A 12,052-nucleotide genomic window follows, 5' to 3' on the forward strand; every position below is an offset into this window, starting at 1 on the left:
CAACCCAAAGTATAAAACGCAGACACCAATGCATTCATAGTAATATAAATGATTGAGCAAATAAACATCAAAGAACAGACAAATCTCCCATGTGGAAGGATTACAAAAATACTCCACCCTCAGGAGGAGGAATACAACAGCACGCTCCCTAAGTGTGGACCATGAAGAGTGATTTACTTTCAAGGGGAACAGTACAGAAGAGTGGGTTGAGAGAGAAACTATTCAGGGCAAACCTCGTTATCTGAGCCACATGACAGAGGTTCACCATAATAATGGTAAGTTAGATAGATCATATGCAATCTTGATACAATGTGATAAAAATGGCACTCTAACTTGTGTTTTAAATACCTCCTCCAAATCTATCCACGGCTAACGATAAGAAAAACAGCAGGCAAATCTCCTTGAGACAAATCTCCCAAAGCAGCTAACCAGGACTCCTCGAAACTGTCAAGGTCAGCAAAACCAAGAGAAGTCTGAGAATCCGCCACAGCCGAGAAGCGTGTGAGGGGGCAAGGTGAGTAAATGTCGTATGAATCTGGATAGGATTGTGAAACAAGGACATTAGGTAAAACAATGGAAATAGGAATAATGAATGGACTTTGGTTACTAACAACAAATCAACACTGTTCCTTAGCTGTGACAAATGCACCATATTAACATAAGAGGTTAATAACTGGGAAACGGGCTATAAGACATATGGGAAATCTCTGTACTATCTTTGCAGTTTTTTGGTAAATATATAACTTCTCAACAGAAAAGTTTAGCTTTTATTTTTGTAAACAGTGAGTTGGGGATATTTTTTTCATCTTCTTTCACATCAATCTGTATAAAATATTCTCCCTTTCACTCCAGGTTTGGTTGAACTCTGTAAAATCATTAAAAAAAAGAAAGTGAAGTCGTTCAGTCGTGTCCAATTCTTTGCGACCCTGTGGACTGTGGCCTACTAGGCGCCTCCGTCCATGGGATTCTCCAGGTGAGAATACTAGAGTGGGTTGCCATTTCCTTCTCCAGGGGATCTTCCCAACCCAGGGATCGAACCTGGGTCTCCCACATTGCAGGTAGACGCTTTAACCTCTGGGCCACCAGGTAAGCTGTAAAATCATTAGAGCCTGGCAGTTTTCTGGGGGGTGGGGGGTGGGGGGATGGGCATGGTTAAAAACTTTTATCATCAAGAGTTTTAAACATTTGTAAAAGTATGTTCTGCGCTGTGCTTAGTCACTCAGTCATGTCTGACTCTGCGACCACGTGGACTGTAGCCTGCCAGGCTCCTCTGTCCATGGGGATTTTCGAGGCAAGAATGCTGGAGTGGATTGCTGTGCCCTCCTCCAGGGGATCTTTCCAGCCCAGGGACTGAACGCACATCTCCCGCATTGCAGGCAGATTCTTAACTGTCTGAGCCCCCAGGGAAGTAATGCTCAAACTTCTACAGTTATCAAATAAGACCAATTTTTTTAGAAAAATTTATTCTTTTGAGGTAGAGTTGACTTAAAATACTGTGTTTCAGGTGTACAACATAGTGATTCAAAAGTTATACTCTATTTACAGTTATTATAAAATATTGGATATATTCCCTTTGCTGTAATTATATTCTTGTCGCTTACTTACTTTATGCAAAGTAGTTTGTATCTCTTAATCCTCTACCCCTCTCTTGCCCCTCCTTCCTCCCCTCTCCCAACTGGTAACCACTAATTTGCTCTCAGTTTTGATGACCGTGCTTCTACTCTGTTCACCAGCTTGTTTTACTTTTTTAGGTACTATGTATAATGGATATTACACAGCATATGTCTTTCTCTGAAATATGGCCAATTTAAATTTATCTAAACTCCACTATTTCCCTCTTCCAGTATTATTTTGAAGTAAACCCAGATACCACATCATTTTAAGTGTAAATATTTCCATGTGTATCTCTAAACATAAGAACTCTTTTGAAACACGGAACCATAAGTTCAAGTTTACATACATATATATATGTACACACATATATATATATACATATACATGTATATGTATATATACACATATATATGTACACACACATATAATGTATATATACATATACATATGTATATATACACATATGTATATGTACACATATATATATACATATACACACAATAATTCTTAATATCAAACAGTGGTCAGAAGTACAATTATCTTAAAATTTCTATGCATATCTGGATAGTGATGCTGAAAATTTTCTGCTATTTCTTCATTTTGTACTTCACTGGCTTCTGTTTTTTACTTCATTATTTACTTCCTCTTTACATATATTATTCCTCATTACTTCTTGAGTTAAATGATTAATTTAAAATCTTTTCCTATTATATACCTTTAAAGGTAAACATCTCACCATAACCTTTGATTTAACTATATTGCCTAAGTTTGTGTAGATAGGGGGTTTTCATTTTCATTCAGCTTTTCTCTTATAATTTATTTTCTAAAAAGTGGAAAAGACATTTGTGTATATATATATTTGTGTGTGTACATGTATAACTAAATCACATTGTTGTATACCTAAAACTAACACAATATTGTAAATCAACTCCACTTTAAAAAAATTTCAAGTGAATAATCTAAAATATTTTATTAAAATTTTCAGAGATATGCAGTTTTGAGGGGATGTTATTGATTTCTGGTGTAACTGTGAACAAATATCATGAAAAGTATGACATTGATGTATTGGTGCAATAAGTATTTTATATTATAAATTTTATGAAAGCCAAGTACTTCATTTTATTCTCTGCTGGATAAGTTGAATAGATAAATGAACATAATAATATGCAGGGCCTATTTCCAAAATTTAGCACATATACAGAAACATGTCCTTAAGTTTGCCACCTACCATTCTATACTCTTAGGAAGACATGTCTACTTGATTTTTCAACTTATTCAATTGCTGCTGTGAAAAAGAAAAAAAACAAAGGTTCTTTTTCCTGGTTCTTTTTCCAGAGATATATTATGGATATATTTCAGCCACTGATAAACACTGTGAATGATGTATTGTCCAAGACACTTTTCTTGGATGACACTTTAAATTCAACTGCCATGACTGCTGCTAACATCAAATATTAACACAGACAAGTCAAAACTTCCCATGAGACTATAACTAAGTTTTTCCAAAATTAGTTGATTTCTATATACTAATAACAAACTATCCGAAAGATAAATTAAGAAAATAATCTAATTTATAATTTCATCAAAAAGAGTAAAATACCTAGGAACAAATGTAACCAATAAAATAGCTAGGAACATATTTAACCAAATTTAACTCTAAGACACTGATGAAAGAAATTGAAGACACAAATAAATGGAAATATATTCTGTGCTCACGGCTTGGAAGAATTGACAGTTTTTAAATGTACATACCACCCAAAGCAATCTACACATTCAATGCAATTTCCATCAAAATTTCAAAGGCATTTTTCACAGAAATAGAACAATCCTAAAACACATATGAAACCACACACACACTCAACTGAATAGCCAAAAGAATCTTGAGAAAGAAGAACAAAACTGTATACATTATGTTCCCTGATTTCAAACTATATTACAAAACTATAGTAAGCAAAAGGTATGGTACTGCCATAAAAACAGATACATAGTTCAATGGAACAGAATAGAAAGCATAGAAATACAGTCACACATGTATGGTTACTTAATTTATGGTGAAAGAGTCTAGAATATACAACGAGGAAAAAACAGTTTCTTCACTAAACGGTGCTGGGGAAACTGGACAGCCAATGCAAAAAGATGAAACTGGACCACTATCTTACTGTATCCACAAAAATTAACTCAAAAATGGATTAAAGACTTGAACACAGACCTGAAGCCAGAAAACTCTTAGGAGAAAACACAGGCAGTAAGTGTCTTGAGATCAGTCTTGGCAATGAGTTTTTTGGATTTGACACTGAAAGCAAAGATAATGAAGGCAAAAATAAACAAAGGGGACTATATCGAACTAAACAGCTTCTGCACAGCAAAGGAAACCATCAACAGAATTAAAAGGCAACCTACTAAATGGAAGAAAACATTTGCAGTCATATATGTTAAGGGGTAATATCCAAAATACATAAAGAAGTCATATGTATCAGTAGCAAAACGAACAATCCAATTCAGAAACAGGCAGAGGGTCTGAATACAGGCATGTCTGGTTTTATGTGCTTACTTATAGTGCTTCTCGCTTGTGATTTTTACAAACAGAAGGTCTGTGGAAATTCTGTGTTATCAAATTATGGTAAACATTTTTAGTAATAATGTATTTTTAATTAAGGCATGTAATTTTTTAATACATAATGCTATTGCACACTTAACAGACTACAGTGCAGTGTAAACATAACTTTTAGATGCCCTGGGAAATCAAAAATTCATGTGATTCACTTTATTGTGATATTTGCTTTATTGCAATGGTCCAGAACCAAACCAGCAATACCTCCAAGGTATGCCTATAGACATTTTTCCAAAGAGGACATACAGAAGGGAAATGGGTACATGAAGAGATACTCAACATAACTAACGACCAGGCAAATGCAAATCAAAATCACAATAAGGTACCATTTCACACCTGTCAGAATGACTACTAATGAAAAGACAAGAAACAAGTTTTGGCTAGGATGTGGAGAAAAGGGAGGGCTTGTGTACTGTTGATGGGTGTAAATTGGTAAAGCCTCTGTGAAAAACAATATGAAGGTTTCTTAAAAAATTAAAAATAGAACTACCATATGAACCAGGAATTCCACTTCTGGGTATTTATCCAAAGGAAATAAAATCACTATTTTTAAAAGACAAGTGTACCACCATGCTCATTTCCACATTATTTACAATACCTAAGGCATGTAAACAACCTAAGTGTCCTTTGATGGAAGAATGGGTAAAGAGAATGTGGTATATAATACATATGATGGAATACTATTTGGTCATAAAAAGAAGGAAATGTTGCCATTTACAACAATGTGGATGGACTCTGAGGGCATTATACTAAGTGAAATAAGACAGAGAAAGACACATACCACACAAATGTGTAGAATCCTAAAAAACAAATAAGCAAACCTCGTAGACACAAAAATAGAGGCAGGGAGATGGGAAGGGGTAGGCAAATGGATAAAGGAGGCCAAAAGGTACAAACCTCCAGTTCTCGAATGAGTCCTGAGGATGTAACAGACTGCATGCCAACTATAGCTAATAGTACTGTATTTTATACTTGCTATGAGAGTGTACCTTAAAAGTTTTCATCACAAGAAAAACAATTTGTAACTGTGTAATGATGAATATTAACTAGACTTATTGAGGTGATCATGCTGCAATATATAGGTAGAAACCACTTTTTGAAAGTTTACTTTGCATGCCTTCACTTTTATGAAAGACCTATATTTATACTGCTTTTGCCAACCAAAAGAAATTCATAGAGGACTTTCACTATTATGAAAAAGGTAATTGCTTCTAGTTTTACACCATTCAGCTTACCAGAGATTTCACAGGAATTATCTACTTTCAGACCGCAGGGGAAAGTGGTAAATTCATATATTGAACCATTATGGTGGATACCTCAAACTAATACAATGATGTATGTCAGCTTTGTCTAAAAAAAAAAGAAAGAAACACAGGAAAGTTAATTCACCCTATAATCCTAACCCCTCTTGTTTGACTACTGAAGTGAAAGTGAAAGTTGCTCAGTTGTTTCCGATTCTTTGCGACCCCATGGACTACATAGTCCATGGAATTCTCCAGGCCAGAATACTGAAGTGGGTAGTCTTTCCCTTCTCCAGGGGATCTTCCCAACCCAGGGATCAAACCCAGGTCTTCCGCATTGCAGGCAGATTCTTCACCAGCTGAGCCACCAGGGAAGCCCAAGAATACTGGAATGGTAGCCAATCCCTTCTCCAGCACATCGTCCTGACCCAGGAATCAAACCAGGGTCTCCTGCTTTGCAGGCGGATTCTTTACCAACTGAGCTATCAGGGACACCCACTGCTATTTGACTACTAGCAGTTAGAAAATCAGTTGTATTATTCACTGTTGTGAACAGCAGTCTTCTAATTCTACCAAAACCAAACTCCTGACCCCAAGAAATGTAGCAGCAGGAACTGACATGTTTAGTACTACAGCTCCAGGACCGCTTCCTCCTGGGTTTCCAAACTCTTGGCTGCCCTCCTGTCTATCAGAAGCCAGACTATACAGCTGGGCAGGCATGAGAAGACGCAAGACACAGTGGTCAGAGTGCTGGCCATTCACCAAGGCTCTGTCACCTGGGTTGTGTGCGATGTTCCTATTTTTACATGTCTCTTAAATTAAAAGAAATTATCTCTTCCCTGCTCAATGTCATGTGGCAGCCTGGATGGGAGGAGATTTGGGCAGGGGGGTGGGGGTGGGGATGGATACATGTATATGCACATCTGAGTCCCTTTGCTATCCACCTGTAACTATCATAACATTGCTCATCAGCTATACTCCAATATAAAAGAAAACTTTTTTTTTTTTTTTAAACTTCAACACTGTGATTTCTGCTTCCTGTGAATAACTAAGAGGCAACGTAAACTCACGCACTGTAGAGGGCAGGGAATCGACAAGTTAAAAATAAGACTGGGACTAAAGTACTCAAAAACCATGCAGATATTTGAAAAAGAGATCCTTGCAGATCCCTTTATTTATCTATAAACAAAGACCCCCTAGAAACTGTGGATCCACAGGCATGAAGTTGCTTTTATGTGTTTTTGTATCAGTGAATTCAACCAACTCCAGTACCAGCACCACAGCTAGTGACTCATACTGTGGCACTGAATGAATAAGATCTGGTGAAGGTTTCTGCTGACTTAAATTTGCCCTCATCCTCCAGCAAGGATGCCACAGAGGGGCCAAGGATTCTGACCTCCTTATCTCCTCCAACTTTCTTTTTTTCTCAAATTCCTGAGATGACTGAAAATATCCTAATCACTGATAGTTATTGCTTAGATGTTAATTATGCAAAAAACAAGGGGATATGGTTTCAAATGCAGCTGATGGTACACAGTGGACACCAGTCAGTGTTTGAATATCCATCTAGACGAAAGAAAAAGACCAATGAGCAACAGGGTAAATGGGATACAATGTTTCCTTAGTGTCTTGAGATGAGTAATCAAAAACTGGTATTTCTTTTCCTCAAATCAGAAACTACTCAATGGGATGAAAAGGAGCCATACAGCGTTGATAACTTTGCATAACTAACCCAAGCATTTTAAAAATTATATTTGGTAGAATATTAGTATCTACAGATATTAATAAAAAACAAACTCACTGGTAGAAGTGATATTCTTTTAAAACTTTTTAATGTAAATGTATAAAAATGAACATATTAAGCTTTTTTCATGTCATTTTGAAACAGTCTTTAAGATACTGTTTAGTCATAAGCATGTATACAAACAATTCTGCTATTTTTAAAAAATCCAAACACATATTTTTAACCCATGAATTCTAATTGTTATTCAATAAATGAAATTATCTTTTATAAACTTGGAGAAGAAAAGTAATCAGAAACGACTCAGCCTATAAAATATTAGACTACAAATTTCTAGTAATTAAAACAATTTAGAAAAAAAAAAAAAAACAATTTAGGCTAGTGTAAGGTCCATCTAGTCAAGGCTATGGTTTTTCCAGTAGTCATGTATGGATGTGAGAGTTGGACTATAAAGAAAGCTGAGCGCTGAAGAATTGATGCTTTTGAATTGTGGTGTTGCAGAAGATTCTTGAGAGTCCCGTGGACTTTGAGAAGATCCAACCAGTCCATCCTAAAGGAAATCAGTCCTGGATATTCACTGGAAGGACTGATACTGAAGCTGAAACTCCAATACTTTGGCGACCTGATGCAAAGAACTGACTCATTGGAAAAGACCCTGATGCTGGGAAAGATTGAAGGTGGGAGAAGAAGGGGATGACAGAGGATGAGATGGTTGGATGGTATCACCGACTCAGTGGACATGAGTTTGAGTAAACTCCGGGAGCTGGTGATGGACAAGGAGGCCTGGCAGGCTGCAGTCGATGGGGTCACAAAGAGTCAGACACATCTGAGCAACTGAACTGAAGACTAGACTAAGGTTAATAGAAAAAATAAGCGGTCGAGTAATTGATGCAGATTGATAGAGACTGGATTTGGAAAATAATAAATCTGATAGCAAAAGTTAGATACTGCTTAATTTCCCAGCATCATTTACTGAACAATTAATTTGGAAAAACACTCATTTTTATCCCTACCTCACAACAATGTAATTCCACCTAGAATATGCAAAGATTTACATACAGAAAAATAAAAACTATGTACATTCAAGAAGAGAATGGGATGAATATTTTTAAACTCTTGGAATGGAAAGAGCTTTCTTACATATAACAACATTTAAGATGATATCAAAGTCTTTCAGACAGAATGAATCTGGAAGTAAATTGACACAGAGATAGGGAACACAGGCTGAAACACAATTTCCCAGAATAAAGAGGAACATGACCTTATAGCAGTTTGTGAAAAAATAATGAAAGGTAGGTATTGAAACAATGGCAATAGTTATTTTATGGAAGAATGAATAAAGAACAAAGAAACAAACAGGAAGTATCCAATATGCAGAAAACAAAGAAGCAAACAGGAAATATCTAATATGCCGAAAGATAGCTTTGCCTAATAAAGACCTGAGTTAACAGAACAAAAGCACAGACAGAACTGTTAAAAACCCATAAAGAAATGTGTCCAAATTACATAGCTAACTACTGGTGGAACTGTACTTTGGATCCACATCTGCCTTATTCCCATGTTCATATTCCTCTGATTTCCACATATGTGTCAATCAGCCATCAGAAAGAAATCTTTCTACATGCAATGCAATACCTTGAAATGAATCCTAAATCAGAAAGGGGACATTATTGGAAAAACTGGTAAAATTCCAATAGAATCTGGAACTTAGTAGTAACATGTTAATGTAGTTAATGTCTCAGTTTTGATCAATATCCTATAGTCATGTAAGTATTAACACTAGAAAGCTGGTTGAAGGGTCTGTAGGTGTGCAACATCACGGAAGTCTAAAATTATTTCGAAATAGTGTGTTAAAAAAACAAAAGCAAACTCTCAAAAACGATGCCTCCATTACTACCTTAAAACTCATAAGGAGAAAGACTTATTGCATAGTCAAATTTTTAAAAGGCATGTTTTACATTATAACAAGTTCACAGGTTTGCTTTGATTAGTAGAGGTTCACTGATGATTTTAAAAATAATGATCAGCCTCGATTACACATTTTTATGAAAATAAAACTTATGTAACTTTTTTCATAACATTCTTCCTTTCATGTGATAAAACACAGAATACTGTAAGTATTATTCCTTAAAAACGTAAGGTGATCTGGCTGTAATGAACTGTCTTCATTTCTGCAAGAGACATGACAAAGTTCTGGACTTGCAACAGTAAGAATTAAATTTAGAGGATTAATAGAACTGCCTCGTTTTAGGAGCTGTCAGATACTGAGAGAATCAGGACTTCAGAAATAAATGAATCCTAGGAGCAAAAAAGCTGAAGCATATAATTAAGTTGAAAACTTAGAGGGGGTTGACTAGGTAAGGAGAGGGGGGAAAGTACTGAGAAAAAGCAAAATAAAGAACATTAATAAAAACCAGGGCTTAGGTGTCTCTAAAGCATTGAGATGTGATAAACTATGGACTGGGGGAAATATCACATGAATAGTAGTAAGTCAGATTGGATAAGGGCACTCACTCAAAGCCTGCCAATGGGTCCCATCACTCAGGGTATGAGCCGGGGATCTCTGGGAACACTCAGGATGTACCTGAGTGCCTCCGTCACTTCTCTGATTCCTGTTCTACCATCAGTCTCTCCTTCACTGCCCTCTGGCCACCCTGCTCCTGCATGCTGTTCCTCAGGCAACCCAGGCCTTTGAACTTGCTCACCTCCCCACTAGGAATATTCTCACCCAGCAGATACCATCATGGTTGACTCCTTTTCCTCCTCAAATGTTGCTCACATGCTAACTTTTCAGTGATACAGTAAACACTCACACTGATCCTCTGGCATGCTACTTTCCTCTACCCTGATCTTGGTTCTCCACAGCTGCTTCCACCATCTATCAGTAATTCCATCAAACTGCTCTTCTCCAACCACTAGAACTTATGCTCTCAGATATGTGCCTGATTGCTTGTTTTCCCACCAATACTTCCCCAGTGCCTATAATAGAGCTGGGTAGGATAAGGGTTAGGTGCTCCATAACTTATTGGCTACATCAATCAATACATAAAGGTGATTTTTCAATAATATTATTTAAATAAGAGTAATACATCACAGGCAACTTCTCCAAAGTTGCCTTTTGAGCAACCAGAGTGATCTTTTATTTGTTGGGCTCCAAAACCACTGCAGATGGTGACTGAAGCCTTGAAATTAAAAGATGCTTGCTCCTTGGAAGAAAAGCTATGACCAAACTAGACAGCATATTAAAAAGCAGAGATATTACTTTGGCAACAAAGGCCCGTCTAGTCAAAGCTATGATTTTTCCAGTAGTCATGGATGGATGTGAGAATTGGACTATAAAGAAAGTTGAGCACCAAAGAATTGATGCTTTTGAACTGTGATGTTGGAGAAGACTCTTGAGAGTCCCTTGGACTGCAGGGAGATTAAACCAATCAATCATAAAGGAACTCAATCCTGAATATTCATTGGATGGACTGATGCTGAAGCTGCAGCTCCAATACTTTGGCCACCTGATGCGAAGAACTGACTCACTGGAAAAGACCCTGATACTAGGAAAGACTGAGGCAGGAGAAGAAGGGGATGACAGAGGATGAGATGGTTAGATGGCATCACTGACTCAATGGACTGAGTAAGCTCCGGAGTTGGTGATAAACAGGGAAGCGTGGCATGCTGCAGTCCATGGGGTCGCAAAGAGTCAGATATCACTGAGTGACTGAACTGAACTGATTCTCTGGGTATTTCCTACACTGAACAATAATCTCTATAATGTTTTAAAAGGGGGCTTCATGTTACAAAAAACTAGACAGTTATCTGAGATGATTTTAACCCAGGCTCATTCACTGTCAGATTCAGAAAGATAAATTCTTTAGGGGTCTGATCTTATGAGCTTAAATAATATACCAGAAAAACCTTCTCATTATAAAAACTTCACATGAGCAAAAGCTCATTCACATGATTCACTAAGCTAATGGAATCGTACAATCCCAGCCTCCTCATTTTAAAGATGAAGAAACAGGACTAGAAAAACTGTCACTGCTTCACCTTCACTTTGAACATAGCTGAACAAGTGCTGAACAGGAGCCAGCCTGAAAAAAATGGAACTATTACAGAATGACCTAGCTGAGAAACATTGTCCAATGCAGCGTAAGTCCAGATTGAACATTTTCAATTCACCATTTAACTAAACTTTCATTTTCTCCAACTTATTCCTGTATCATTGTTCAGAGATCATATTGTTTGAACAGTTAAGATTTTCTTTGCCTTGAGATAACTAGCAGAGCAAGCAACATGATCACCTCCTTAAGTATTTTGTATGTTCAATGGCCACCAAAACTTCCAGAACCCACTGAACATTCAGCCTCTTGTTCCAGATCTTTGCCTGCCTTCTGGAGAGAAGTTCAAGGCCAGCTTATTTTACAAGTTTCTTACCCTTTTCAGCAAATGAATTGCCAATTAACTCTCATGAAATCAAATGGAAGCAGCTTTCAGGGTTTGAAAATGTGTGGCTTCTCTTTTTAAAAAAAAAAAAAGCATTGGCTGAGAAATTGAACACATGCCACTGTTTTGTTATCAGTGGAGGGGGAAAAAAAATCTGGTGTCAGATTTCTCTTCTCAGAGGTAACAGCAGCAGTTAATCCACACAAGTCCATTTTCCAGGTCCCCCGACAGTCGTCTCTGATTTTAGAGGGCACACAGGCAGATACTTTGGCAAAGAAAGTCTATAAAATGAAGTTGCCTGGACCAAAACACCTATATTGATTCTTAGCACAATTCAAAACACAAGGAAACATCAGTTTCCTAAATAGCACATACTGAAATGGACAGGGAGAAATACACCACAAAGAG

At 37.0% G+C, this 12,052-nt stretch overlaps 1 protein-coding gene across 6 annotated transcripts in view; it reads right to left on the reverse strand.

Moving 5' to 3' along the window:
- NCKAP5 (NCK associated protein 5) overlaps positions 1–12,052 on the reverse strand; it is a 1,099,478-nt gene that overhangs the window by 576,279 nt on the left and 511,147 nt on the right. The gene's annotated exons all lie outside the window — the stretch shown is intronic.

This window comes from Muntiacus reevesi, chromosome 3 (genome assembly GCF_963930625.1).
Source record: "Muntiacus reevesi chromosome 3, mMunRee1.1, whole genome shotgun sequence".
Lineage (NCBI taxonomy): Eukaryota > Metazoa > Chordata > Mammalia > Artiodactyla > Cervidae > Muntiacus > Muntiacus reevesi.